Genomic DNA, 15310 nt, shown 5'->3' on the forward strand with positions numbered 1-15310 from the left:
ATTTTATTTATAAAAATTGACTCTCACTTAAAATCCTCAATTTGTAATTTTAAGCAAACTATTGATTTGTAAGTATTTTGAAACTAAATAGAATGGCTTCAGTAGATTTTTATGACTTGGTATTTCAGCTCAGACAAATTTCTAATACCATCTTCAACCAATTTTGCTTTAATTAAACTAATATGCTATCTCTTCTGAGGAGTAACTTAGGAGAAACTTTTCAAAATGAACTTGTTTTCTTTTAAAAAATGAAATTAAAAAATTCTCAATTTGATAATGATTATTAAAGTAAACATTCCTGCATTAGACAACACACATATACCCATACACTCTTTGCAGATCTCTAACTTTAGGTAGGAAAACTCAGGGGCCAAAAGAGTGTTAATTACACATTTGAAAATGGAAAATATTCCTTGGGGAATATAAAAATAAAGGTAAATTATAAATTGAAACACTTTTGGAACTCTCTGAGTTTTTTTAGAATGTTTGTCAAAATATGTGTATGGAACACACTTGCAAAAAAACTTTATAATCAGCTCTACCTTCACTTCCTGCTATGGGCAATACTGTCATTCTGCATATATAGCTGTATACGGTGAAAGTACGTTAGTATAAAAGAGATTTATTTTCTTCCCAAAATATTCTTTTCTGAGACTCGTGAGGAAAACAGAGAATAAAGAATAACATACATCTAATGAATGAGTTTAAATATTACCTTCTTTGTTTCTTCATAAACCTAACTTCCCCAGTAGGAATAGATGATTATTATTCATTCTCCATTTTTTATTATATTTTCTCACTATGCAAGTTTTATGTGCTCATTGTAGAAAATCTGTTAAGTCCAAAATGCATTTCATTCTGCCCTTCCTCCTGTCCTGCCATTATACTTATTAGTCACATGCCCTTGACCAGCTAGAATAACTGCTCTATTTTTTTATCTGAAAAATGAAGATAATGTCTGCCTTAGATTACGTATGTGAGAACCAAATATAATATTTGTAAAGTTCCCAAGACATAGACTGAGCTCAAAAAATCTTATGAACTTCTCCTCATTTTAGAAACGTCCCATACTATAGGTAGCTTCACATCACATTATTTGTCTAGTTGTGGTAGTTATAGTGATCTGAACAAAATATGACATGCTTTGTAAACTCAGAAAACCATGATACAAATAAGCACTGTATTATCTTTTCCAGTGAAGACTCTTGTCTTTGCTCTTCTCTGTTCTTTCATTTTCCTATTTTTATTTTGAATCTCTGGATGAAATACTTTGCTATCTTTCTAACTACTTTTCCTTTTCTTTTATAATCACTGGCTTATAGAAACTACAGTAAATTCATCTGCAACAGAAACCACAGCACGCTATGTTATAGGTCTACACAGAGATTAGACAGTGCCAGTTGGATACATTTAGTGATGGGGCTCACCCACATCACTAGAGTGATCCCCAGCCCCCACTCCTCATTGTCCTGTCAAGAGGTTTCAAGACCATGTCCCCAGCTTGATTTCCTTTGGGACATGTGCCCTCAGGCTGGCTTCATGGACCTGTGACCAGTATGGTCACACAAAGAAGGTTCCCCCTCTTGGGGTTCAGTGTTCTGCTCTCTTGAAATTCTGCTGTCTTGAAATTCTTAAGGATTTTATCTTTGAATTTATATTTTGTACATGACATTAGATGGGACAATAGAGTATATGTTGGGGACTTGGAATTTGGCTCACATGGCATCTACCTTCTTGGATGGGTCTCTGGTCAGGTCTCAGCTTTCTGGCCCTGACCAATGCCAATAGCCCCCTTTTCGCCCCTGCCACATAGCTGTTGATGCCTTCTGTCTGGGATGGCCATAGCGCTGTAACCCTCATTTCTCCATTCCCCTTTGACCTTTGTGGGGGCCCAGACAAGGACAAGGGCTGGGTTGGAGTCTGCAGTGCACACCCAGGGTAGGAAATGGTGGCAGCAATGCCCAGGCAATTCAACAGCAGTGATCCAGGAACTCTCCCGGGGTCCAGGAATCTAGTGTGTCCAGGCATGGAGGTTACAATCTCTTGGAAGGATGCCTGCCCACTCTGTGTTGGGTGGTGGCCATGGGAAGGGGAGATTGACTTTCCGGCGCTGGCCAGGTCCAATGCATGTGGCTGGCAGAAAGGGCTCCTAACAGCAGTGGGCCTCATGCACAGTGAGTTGCAAGTGGGTTTCCTGGGCGTCTGTGAGTATCTGCATAATCCAGGCACATGTTTTCACGCCAAGAGAGTGTGATCTTAAATAGCAAATAAAATACACCATGAGAGGTCAAGAGAGAGACTATAGGAAAAGCAATGTTCTATATTTTAGTACATTTTCTGGCACTTTCATCCTGCTTTTTTGAACAAGGGGTCCTGCATTTTCAGTTTTTATTTAGCCTCTTATATAATAGGTCCTTTCTGCTCCCCCGTTCTCTGAATCTCCTGCATTGACTTCCTAAGATTGTACTCACCTTCCCTCCTTTTCCTCTCTTTCAACACAACTGATTACTTTGAACCCCATCCATAAGAAGTTGGTTTGATGAAGATGATGGCCAGCCACATTATTCTGCGATTGCTGGGGTGGGTTCCAGACCTGTGTCTTCACATGCCCTTGGGTCTTTGTTCCCTAAAAAGCAGCGTTTTAAGGCAAATGTTACTTCCAAATTTCACAGTAATAATACTAAGGGGCCTCTAGAATGATATTCAAAATATTCCCACACATTGCTAATATTGGCTTTACTATGTTGTTCCTTAATGTTTGCAATTTATTATTTTATTTATTTAATCCATGTTTCTTGATTGCTTACTAAGTACTATGCACTCTGCTAAGTACTGGTGATACATTCATTCATTCAACAGATATTTATTTAATATTTACTAGATGCTGGATTCTCTTCTAGAGGCTAAGGATGTAGTGATAAACAGGAGAACCAAGTTCTCTTGTGGAATATTCATATTTTAGTTGGGAGAGGAATGTTAGACAGACAATAAACAATTAAATGAATAATGTCTAACTTTTGTAAAGTTTAGCAATATTTAGAGGTCCCTGAAATTATTTGAATTTTTAAATTAGCTTTATAGAATATACATGCATGCATACACAGAACTGTCCTTTTCTTTACTATAAACTATGGATTGATTCTTCTAGCATAGGGAATTATTTTCTTCTGCATATCCTATGTTATCAATGGCCAATGGGAATGAAATGATAGATATAATAAGTCCCAAGTGCCTAATGTACATAGCTTAGGAGGAAGTAAAGTTCCTGCCATCCAATAGCTCAAGATGTAATTAATAATTCAAGGAAATGTACACAAGGCCAAACTAGTGGTAAAGAAACAGAACTCCCATTGTGTTTCAAACAGAGTGACATGGTTGATAGAAGTCGGAGTGGAGAACTGGTCTTGGAGGTCTGTCCCAAGATGGCTGGGAGAGAAAGTTACAATGAATGTGGATGACATTCTGGGCAAAGGGATGGAATGAAGAGAAAGGGAGAGACTAGCCTGGGTAAGGGGTGTGTTGATAACTGCAGGGGCGACTAAAATACTTAGGCAAATAACAGAAATCTTAACTACTAGGCGGAGAATTTTAGACAGTTTATAGGTCATGTAAGACACTCAAATTTTGGGTGACACATGATTAGAAATGAGCCTTTTTTAATTTGTATAAATTTATGAGATACAAGAGCAAATTTCATTACATGCATAGATTATGTAGTGGTGAAGTCATGGCACTTAGGGCATCTGTCACTCAAATAACGGACATTGTACCCATTAAATAAAGACGTGAGGCTTTTTAAGGATTAATGTAACAGTAGTCTATTTGGTGGCCTTTCTCACATAAAAACTAAAGATGAGAGGATCAATTATAATGCTACTGAAACTGCACAGTTGTAAGATAGCAAAAGTTTGGATTAGGCACGGAATATGATTTGGGATGGGTGGTATGGAAGACAGAAGAATCAAAAATGACTGAGATTTCTACCCTAAGTGATGAGGAGAAGAATGGAGACTTTCATAGAATCAAAGATATGTGATAGATTAGAAAAAACTCAACCAAACTAAAAAGCAGTAAGTCCCTTCCACCTGACTATTAAAAGTTGGAGACCAACTGTCCTCCCTCTTCATCAGCTTCTTGACTACGTCAACTCAACACTTGACAGTAAGGCTGACAGTCTATTTGCCCTGAGCAGTAGAATAGCATCCACTGTCACTGCAAATAACACCATTTCCTCAGTGAAGGTTGAACTAAATTACTTTAACAAGGCTAAATTAAAAATCAAACATGTTGATGCATTTAATGTGAGGCACAGAGGACACAAAAGATCATGAAAATGAGTGGCAATATTGATTGTCATAAGCAACCTTTCATGGAGTAAAACAGATTCAGAGCTAACCATTAAAATGCAGTTATCCTGTTCCCAAGATATGTGCTCATAGCTTATGTAATTTAGGAGAATTATTTCGTTCTTGCTATATTTTATTTTTAATGTGTTATCTTAACCTCTCCTTCCTTATCATAATCTAATTTTCTCTTAGATGATGATAATGGTGATAATAATTTCATCCTAAAGTCTAGGATTTTTTCAAAGCCTTTCATTCTATTATATTTAAATATATGAAATAGATAAAACATATCTAATGAAACTTCACAGAAAAAAATCTTACAGATTTTGAAACATGGAGACAGATAACTTGGATTTTGTGAGGCAGCAAAATTTTTATTTACTCTGCTGAACTTTTATTGTATTTTCATGCATTTTCTAAAGAAGTATGTGCCTTATCTGTGGCCTTACTATTTTTCACATCTGAATACTGTACAGTAGCCCAGGATGGTCTTTTAATTTGGTTGTGTTGTAAAGTGTTGGAAAAATCCATGGTATTATCTGAAGTTTGTTAAAGCAGGCTTCTATAGATTAAATTCTTTCAATTCATATCTAAGAATATTTGAGGTGAGGTTAAAAAAATATTCTGGAAGAGACACAGGGCACAGACAATTCATTAGTGAACATTTGGTGATCTTTCACTAATTTAGAGAAAAAAGTATTTTTTTAGTATTTATTATTTATCTTCATAGACAGTTTCGCCAATTCCCAGAATACTACGTGACTATCATAAGGCCCTAGATAGAAGAATTTAAGAAAATGTCCTTTTTTTTTTTTTGAGACAGAGTCTCACTGTGTTGCCCAGGCTAGAGTTCTGTGGCATCATCCTAGCTCACAGCAACCTCAAACTCCTGAGGCTCAAGTGATCCTCCTGCCTCAGCCTCCTGAGTAGCTGGGACTACAGGCATGCGCCACCATGCCTGGCTAATTTTTTCTATATATTTTTAGTTAGCAGAGACGGGGTCTCGCTCTTGCTCAGGCTGGTTTCGAACTCCTGAGCTCAAACAATCCGCCCACCTCGGCCTCCCAGAGTGCTAGGATTACAGGCGTGAGCCACCGCACCCAGCCGAAAATGTCCTTATATACAGTGTCAAATAGGCTGTGGAATGTATTGCTCCAAGAGCTTAAATATAAATGAGTACAAATTGGTTTCTATAAATTCATGATTGATCCAGTCATATTAGGGTATTATAAGAAGCTGGAAATATTTGTGGAATAAATACTTAAAGCCTTTATCTCTTTAATTAATATTAAGCACGGTAATCATACTTTCCTGACTCACGTCTATTATCAGAATTGCAGTACTGGGTGGAATACGTTATGGATAGGAAGCCGATTAAGAGTTCTTTTGTTAATACATATATGTGAAAAATTACATGTGAGGAAGTAGCAGAAAGGGGAATATACAGAATAAAATGCAGACCAGTGCAAGGAAGGGCAGGAAGTTGAGCAGTGGCCAACAGGATATCAAGCCAAGGCAGAGTGGTGAGAGGTATTAAAAGTACCATTGTTGCAATTTCATGACAAGGTGCATGGAGGAATAAGGGAGAAGGAGGAATAAGGGAGAAGGAGGAATAAGGGACAAGGCGGAATGCAAGATGACCTCTCATTTTCCAGCTTGGGCAAATGGATCAATGCCGTGTGACACTCCAAGAAATAAAATGGAGAAAATCCGGATCAAAGTGGGGGAGAGAAGACACAAGCAGGTTGGTTTGGATCATACAGAGCCCAAGGTTCCATTGGGGATCTGAGAAGGAACGCCCAACTGGATATAGGTGTCTGCTGCTCAGGAGATAATTCTGAGCTTAATTATAACTCTTGGAATCATTGAGATACAGTTGTTAAAGTTGTAGTCACTGAATAGGGACATGAAAAGAGACTTGTAATATTTCAAAAATTCATATTCAAGACAATATTTCCAGTTCAGATTTATACGCAAATTTGGCACATCTCTATATCTCTTTTCTCTTTTTATAAAAGCCTCAATGAACTTGCTCATCTTCCCTTTTAGACAGATTCTCTACAAGCAAATAGATTACTGCTTCCTCATGCCTTGGGGAAATGCATACTTTATAGGCTAAAAAATAATCTTATGCCAGATACCAGAATAATGTTCATAAGTGATTGTTTAATTATTAGGCACCCATCCTATAATAGCCTTTTTCACCTGAGTTGTATTACCGTTTAAAGGTATACTAACTGTACAAAACTTACTGTACATTAAATACCTTGTAGCCCTCAATTTTTTTACTCCCTATGGTGAGAAATTTACTTTTAACATATCTTTTTTAATCAGATGATCTGCCTAAATGGATTTTATGGTTTATTACTATAAATCTATTCTTTTCTTACTTCTGTTAATGTTCACTGTAATGTACCAATCTCTATTTCAGCCAATTCTACAATTACTGTAGTTATTTAGTTATCAAATTTTAATTCATAATTTAAATACCACTAACATTCAAGAGAAGAACAAAAAAATCAACATTTTTCTAATGGTAAATTAAAATTCTGGTAAATATGCTAACATTTAAAATGCCATAAATAATGACATTATAAAAACAGTATTCAAATACAAGGAACCAAAAACATAAAGATATATAACTTTGGGTAGAAGAAACTGTGTTTGTTCCTTCTCTAAAACTATCTAAGAAACCAGACAAATAAGAAGACACTTCAGTGATTCCTATATGTGTTAACATTCATTCAGCCATCAATCAAAGTTTGTTCTAGTGCTACACACTTAAAGCAACTATAGTGGAAAATGATGCCTTCCTTGGGTTTTAATTCTTCTCTCAGCCTTACAGAAAGTGTATTTATTCGGGTGGGCATCACTACCAAGGGGATCTTTTGCATTGCAGGGTTTGCTCTTTCTATGCTTGATCTGCCCATCATAAAAGACTACGAGTCCCTGAAGTAGCAGTTAACCATTTTCTATAGGCAGACACTACCATGGAATTAAGAAGGAGCAGACAGATAATACCATATAAGTAAAGAGAGAGCTGGAGTCTAAGCAACAAGGCTGGGAGAGAAACTTATATAAAACTGTGCTTTATTTCCTATATGAAAAGCATCCCCATATAAGAGATGGAACTAGACTCAGGAAAGTTGGGCTAAAATTGTCTATTATATTTATATAAGTAAATAGGTGACAATTATTTGTCTTTCAAAGTGTATTTTTACTTTTTAAGTCAGTGAAGCTATTCTGTATCATACTATAATGATGAAAACATGTCATGACTCACTTGTCAAAACCCATAGAATGCATAACGCCAAGAGAGAACCCTAATGTGAACTACGGGCTTTAGTTAATAATAATGTATCAATATTGGCTCATCAATTTTAACAAATGTACCACACTAATGCAAGATGTTAATAATTGGAAAAACTGTGGGTGGGAGGACAGATACATTCTGCAACTCTTTGCATTTCTGTTCATTTTTTCCATAAACCTAAAGAAGATCTTAAAAACAAAATCTATTCATTAAAAGAAATCAAAATCGGTCTTGTAAAAATTCAAACTCACAAAAGTATAAAGGAGAAAGAAAAAAATTACCTAAAATACTCCAACTCAAAAATAAACTACTCTTTTTAGTGATCGTGATTCATTCTCTGTTTCTGCCTCCCTTTCTCCCTTCTGTCTTTCTCTTTCTTTGTCTCCTCCCACTTCCTGCCTTCCTCCCTCCTCTGCTCTTTATTATTTTTCAAAATTCAAATTAGGAACATAGACTGGATTCACACTGCCTCTGCCGGAATTCCGATCCTAGCTCTGTTACTAAATACATGTGTGTACTTAGGCAGGTTACTTATTCACTTGTGCTTCGGTTTCCTTATTTGTAAAATAGGAGTCATTATAGTTCTCATCTCACTGGGTGGGTAAGAGGGTGGAATGTCATCCGAAATGTAAAGCGCTGAGCTCACTGCCTGGTGCGTGATGAGCACTCAGTAAATGCTACTTCTCTTCCTCCTCCAATTCCACCTTTATATATCCTTATTCTCAATACACGGTTATTCCATGTCAAGGAATGTGGAATGCAAATGTCATCATTTTTAAGGCTGCCAACTCCATCAGTTATTTTTGTCAATCCCCTTCTGATGAACATCGAGTTTATTTCCCTGGAGTGATATGGGTGGCTTCTACAGTAGGTAGCAGTAAATTTCCTGGTTCTTGACTCTTTATTGATTTATCTGATTATCACCTTAGGATAAATTCTTATATGTGAAATTGCTGGAGTCCCAGTTACTTTCAGGATACGTCTCCTTCCTGGGGTACACTGGGCTTGCCCTTACCTGCCCCACCAGCCTCAGCTCTTGGCCTCTGCTCCTCTCCCCCTTCACCATCCAATCACATGGAGATACTCCCAGCTCCTCCAAGGTACTGTGCCGTTTTTTCTCCCTAGGGCACTTGCACACATTGCTTCCTTTGTCTAGATTGTCATCAGCACACTGCCTCCTTGTCGTCTACATTTTTAGCTGTATCTCTTGCTTAGACTGTAAATTCCGTGAAAACAAGAAGCATGTCTGTCTTTGGGGGGGGGATGGTGTGGTCTCCCTGTTGACACCAACTGCTATAGCTTTTGAAACCAATTATTTCTGGTGTTCTAGAACTTGTCAGCACCCCCTCCCCTGAAGTAAATTACGTTTCTGATTTAATGATCCGCATAAATGAAATTTTGTGAAAATTGAGGTGGCTACCACTGTGTATATCACTCTTACCAGTGGACCTTCCATGGCTCACTGAGATCCTACAAGCAGAACATACCTGGGGGTAATATTTTTGGCCCAAAGTAGGATGTCGCATACAGAAAGCCTAATTCTTGCTACATCCCCATTCCATAAGAATTTACTCTAGTGGTCTACATGTTATCCTCTGTATTTATAAATACCAGTTTCTCCTGTTCTTAGAGCAAACTAAGCATTAAAAAGGCCATGATGGGATGCCCTTCAAACCTTTCTGTCTTCCTTTCCACATCTATGTGTTCTGAAAAATCCCAGGACTATCCATAAGATGACTTTTATTCCTGTGATGAGCCTGTGTTGTATGACAAAGTTGACCTTAAGGAAATTATCTGTGTGGGCCTCACCTAATCATGTTAACCCTTTATGAGCTGAGAGGTTTCTCCAGCTGTTTGCAAAAGAGGAAGTCAAAGGTTCAATGCACGAGAAGGATTTGATACACCATCGCTGGCATAAAGACGAAGTAGCTGTGGGGCAAGGAATTTTGACAGCCTCTAGGATCCAAGACTAGCCCCAGCTCAAAACCTGCAAGAAAACAGACACTCAGTCCTACAACTGCAAGGAACCAAATTCTGCTAATAACAACTCTGATCTTGAAATTGGATTTTATTTCAAGTCTCCCATGCTGAGAACTCAGTCTAGCTGACACCTTGAGTTCAGCCTTGAGACATCATAAAAAGAGAAATTGGATATGTCCTGCTGGACTTCTGACCTGTGGAATTGTGTGATGATCAATGGGTGTTGTTTTAAGCTACTAACCTTGTGCTAAATTATCATAAAATGATAGAATACAAATATGGTGGGACTGAGGAGCAGGAATGGAAAATGAGAGTAAAGTACCCAGGCGTCCTCCAAAAATATCTTTGCCTCCTATATTGAGCATTCTCGAGAGTCTGGTCTGTGAGTACTCGTTGAGTGAATAAATGTGAATCAGATCAGTGGGGACATAATAAAGAAAGCACACACTGGGGAAAATACCCCGCCTACACTGGGTGGTGCCACGGCTCTGTGCAGCTAGGGAGCCCGTGGTTTTCTCCACATTGATGATAAATGACAAGGTTCTTTCACAAATTGAATATTGAGACTTTTAACCTCAAGTCATCTTTATTTTTAAATTTAAGGATTGTTAAATGTTTTCTTTGTTGACTAAAAATATTTCTACAAATATGTAAAAAGTAGGATTGCAAGGCCAGAGAGGCAGTGGCATGAGAAGAAGATATTTTATATACCCTAGAGTAGATATTAATCATGTAAACCAATGAGAGTTAATGGTAAGGAGACCTCCCCAACTAATAAATGAGTCCTTACCTAAGTCAATGATTAAATTTGGAGACTCAGAAATGTTTAAGCACCATCGAGCCTATAGCAAGATATAGGTATAAGTCTTTACTTGAGGACACATTTATAATGTGAGCATAGATTGGAAGGAAATAAATAGGAGAGAACCATGTGCTAGGCTTGAACTAGCGTACACAAGCCATAACTAAACATTCAGGGATTCTGTGAGCCAGTGGTCAAACCATTGGTGGCTTGAAATCAGTCCTGTTAGGAGTATTTAATCAGCAAACACTATAAATCAGGGCATTTTTGTTTTTATTATTTTAAGAGTCAACTTGTCAGCATACCACGGTTTCCGCACAATGTGCTAAGTGCCTTTCACATGCTGTTGAAAACCAGATGACCATCCTTAAGTAATGCAGGTGCTAGTCGTTTGTAGATGGCATAAGTATGTTCTAAAGAAATACCTGGTCCAAGTTAAAATCTGAAAGAGGTGTGGTCAGTGGGAGAACGCTTCTTGAGGATGTGAGTATTGAGGTAGGCCTTGAGCTGGCAGTGAGGGAGAGAACGTCATTTCCCGGCAAGTGGAGAAGGGATATGCAAGTCGGGGATGGGAAAGGAGGCTGATTTGACTGGACAGAGGAATCTTAGTAAGATGGCTACATGGGTGCGTTGTTTCCTTTCGCAGCTGTAACACATTGCCGCAAACTTAGCGGTGCTTAAAATCACAAATTTGTTATTTTATAGTTCTGGATGTCAGAAGTCAAAACTGAGTGAGCAGGGTGACAGTGCTTCTGAAAGCCCTGGGAGAGAGTCTGTTTCCTGCCTCTTGCTCCTTCTGGAGGCTGCCCACATGCCTTAGATTGTGGCTCCACGTCACTCGGACCTGCGCTTCCTACCTCACATCCCTTCCCTGACTCCAACTCTCCCGCTTCCCTCTTCCAGTTAGAACACCTGTGATTACATGGGGCCCCACTGGCTAATCCAAGATAATCTCCGCATGTCAGGAATTTTTTTTTTTTTTTTGAGACAGAGTCTCGCTTTGTTGCCCGGGCTAGAGTGAGTGCCGTGGCATCAGCCTAGCTCACAGCAACCTCAAACTCCTGGGCTCAAGCAATCCTTCTGCCTCAGCCTCCCCAGTAGCTGGGACTACAGGCATGTGCCACCATGCCCGGCTAATTTTTTTTTTCTATGTATTTTTGGTTGTCCAGCTAATTTCTTTCTATTTTTGGTAGAGACGGGGTCTCGCTCTTGCTCAGGCTGGTCTCGAATTCCTGAGCTCAAACAATCCGCCCGTCTCGGCCTCCCAGAGTGCTAGGATTACGGGCGTGAGCCACCGTGCCCGGCCAGGAACTTTAATTTAATCACATCTGCAGACTCTTCTGCCAAGAAAAGTAACATATGTGCAGGTTTGTGAATTAAGGTGCGGGTATCCTTGAGACTTATTCTGCCTAACACGATGGGTGGTACGGGCAAGCTGATTATGAGTCTTAAATGGTCAACTGAAGAGATTAGAGACATTGATACTGAGCACGGGAGTGATTTAATGAAAGTGGTAGTTTAATAAAATTAATATTGCAGCAGCAGATGGCTCATTGAAACTGGAAGCAGTTTCTGTAGTGGATCACTTGTGGTAATCTATGTAGGAGGTGATCAAAGAATGAACTAGAAGACGGAATTAACATACATGCTAGCACTAAGTATTGTCACACTTTGACATGGATGGATAAGAAAATGTGATTTTTATAATGTATATAAAACAGCTTTTTTGAAGCATAAGTCACACTCCATACACCTAGCCTATTTAATGTATCCAGTCCACTGGCTTTTACAGAGTTTTGCAGTTATCACCAAAATCAGTTTTAGATCCCTTTTATAACCCCTAAAATAAACCTCTGTACCTGTTAGCAGTAACTCCTCATTTCTCTCCAACACCCTAGTCCTAGCAACCACTGATCTACTCTCTGTCTCTACAGATTGGTGTATTCTGTGCATTTTAAATAAGTGAAATTATACACTATGGGGTCTTTGTGACTCACTTCCTTCACTCAGCATAATGTTTTCAGTGTTCATCCATCTTGAAGCATAATCAACACTTCAGTCATTTTTATTGCTTAATAATATTAATATTCTATTACATGAATATATCACATGTTTTACCCACTTATCAGTTGATACACATTTGGATTATTTCCACTCTTTGACTAATGCAAATACTGCTGCTATAAATATTTGTATGCAAGTTTTTGTTCACATCTGTGTTTTCACTTCACTTGGTATACACTTAGGAACTGACTTGGTAGGTCACACGATAACTCTATATTTAACATTTTAAGGAACTGCCAGCTTGTTTTCCAAAGTTGGATGTATCACTATACATTCCAACCAGTACTGTGAGTTCTAATTTTTCCAAACCCTTGACAACATTTGTTATAATCTATCTGCCTTTAGTCATCTCAGTGTGCTAAGTGATATCTCACTGTGGTTTTGATCTATATTTCCCTAATGACTAGTGATGTCAAACATCTTTTAGTGTGCTTATTGGTCATTTATATATCTCTTTTGGAGAAATAACAATTCAGATCCTTGGCCTATTCTGGAATTGTGTTATTTATCTTTTTAGTATTGATTTGTAAATGTTCTTTATATATTACAAATCCCTTATCAGATATATTAATATATGTGTAAATATTTTCTCCCATTTTATGGGCTGCCTTTTTATTTTCTTGATAGTATTCTTTGAAACACAAAAGTGTTTAATTTTGATGAAATCCAATTTATCTATTTTTTTCTTTTCTCACTTTTGCGTTTGGCATCATATCTAAGATGGCTTTGTCTAACCCAGTTTCACAAAGATTACTCTTATATTTTCTTTTAAGAATTGTATAGTTTTAACTCTTGCATTGAGGCTTATGATCCATTTTGAGTTAAATTTTATTTATGGTGTGAAGAAGTGGTCCAGCTTCATTATTATGCATGTGGATATGCAATTGCCCCAAAACCATTTACCCAAAAGACTACTCTTTCACAACTGAATTGTCTCGATATCTGTGTCCAAAATTAATTAACTGTTATTATAAGAATTTATTTTTAGATTCTGAATTCTATTCCATTGATCTTCATGTCTATTCTTATTCCAGTACCACAATGTCTGGATAACTATAGCTTTATAATAAGTGTTGAAATCAAGAAATGTGAGTCCTCCAACTTTGTTCTTCCATTTCAAGATTGTTTTACCTCCTTTGGGTACCTTGAAATTTTATGTGAGTTGTAAGATCAGCTTTTCAATTTCTGGAAAGAATTCTGCTGGTATTTTAGGTGCTTTTATTGAATCTGTAGATCAATTTGAAAAGTACTGCCATTTTATCAATGTTAAGTCTTTTAATATGAACTAAGGATGTCTTTGAATTTATTTAACTCTTTTTTAATTTCTTTCAACAATGTAGTTTTCAGAGTATAAGTTTTGTGCTTATTTGTTAAGTTTTTAGTTTCTTAATTGATACAAATATTTGTACCTACTTAGGGGATACATGTGATATTCTATTCCATGCATAGACCATGTAATGGTCAAGTCAGGGTACTTAGGGTGTCCACCATCCCAAGTGTTTATTATTTCCCTGTATTGGGAAGATTTAAAGTCCTCTTGTCTAGCTGTTTTGAAATATACAATACATCGTTAATTACAGTCACCCTACTCTGCTATCGAACATTAGAACTTATTCCTTCTAACTTTATCAATTTTATTCGGAAGGATTTTATTCCTTTTACTGCTATTATGAATGGAATTGTTTTTCTTAATTTCATTTTTATATTGTTCCTTGCCAGTACATGGAAATACAATTGACTTTTGTATATTGATTTGAACTCTGAAAATATGCTGAACTCATTTATTAGTTAAAATACATTTTTAGTTGGTTCCTTAGAATTTTCTATATATAAGATCATGTTATCTGTAAAAAGAGTTGATCTTACTTCTTCCTTTCCAATTTGGATTCCATTTATTTCATTTTCTTGTTTAATTGTCCTGGACAGAAACTCCGTTACAATGTTGAATAAAGGTGGTAAGAGAGGACATACTTTTCTTATTGCTCACCTTAGGTGAAAGCATTCAATCTTTCACTGTTAAGTAGAATGTTAGCTTTTCATAGATGCCTTTTATTAGGTTGAGAAAGTTTCCTTCTATTTCTAGTATGTTGAGTGTTTTTAGTATAAGTGGATATTGGGTTTTGTCAAATGCTTTTTCTGAAGTATCGAGGTGATTACCTGGTTTTTGTCTTTTTAATGTTGATATGGTTTATTATTTAATTGATTTTTGAATGTGAAACCAACTTGCATTCTTGAAATAAACCCCACTTGGTAATGTTGTATAATTATTTTTATATGTTGTTTGAAATAGTTTTGCTAGTATAGTCAATCTTAATTATTTGCAGTTTTTATATTTGTAAATTCACTTACTTGCCAAAACGTACTCGTAATTCCGAAATCAGTACTTGGGCCACTTTCACGTCATTCGTGGACATGAACCAAGCAGTGAAAAATTTGAGTTGCCCGATGTGCACACTTCTAGCTGAGGTCCAAAGAGGAAATTCTCTGCCTCCTTCTTTCAGCATTCATACTGTAAACAAGTGTCCTTTTTGTGGTCTAGTTAGCGTCACATTTTTTGTACTTTTTTGCTTTTTGTTGATGATCTTGCTATTAAAATCCCCACCCTACCCCCAGATTATTTCTAAAGTGCTTCTAAACGTAAGAAGGCTGTGATGTGCCTCGTGTGGAAAATACATGTGTTGCATAAACTTTGTTTGGGCATGAGTTATAGGCTGTTGGCTGTGAATTCAATGTTAATGATTAACAATATATATTGAATAAGGTGTCTTTAAACTGAAATACATATAAAACAAGGCTAGGTGTTGA

This window comes from Propithecus coquereli, unplaced genomic scaffold (genome assembly GCF_000956105.1).
Source record: "Propithecus coquereli isolate 6110/MARCELLA unplaced genomic scaffold, Pcoq_1.0 Scaffold277, whole genome shotgun sequence".
Classification (NCBI taxonomy): domain Eukaryota; kingdom Metazoa; phylum Chordata; class Mammalia; order Primates; family Indriidae; genus Propithecus; species Propithecus coquereli.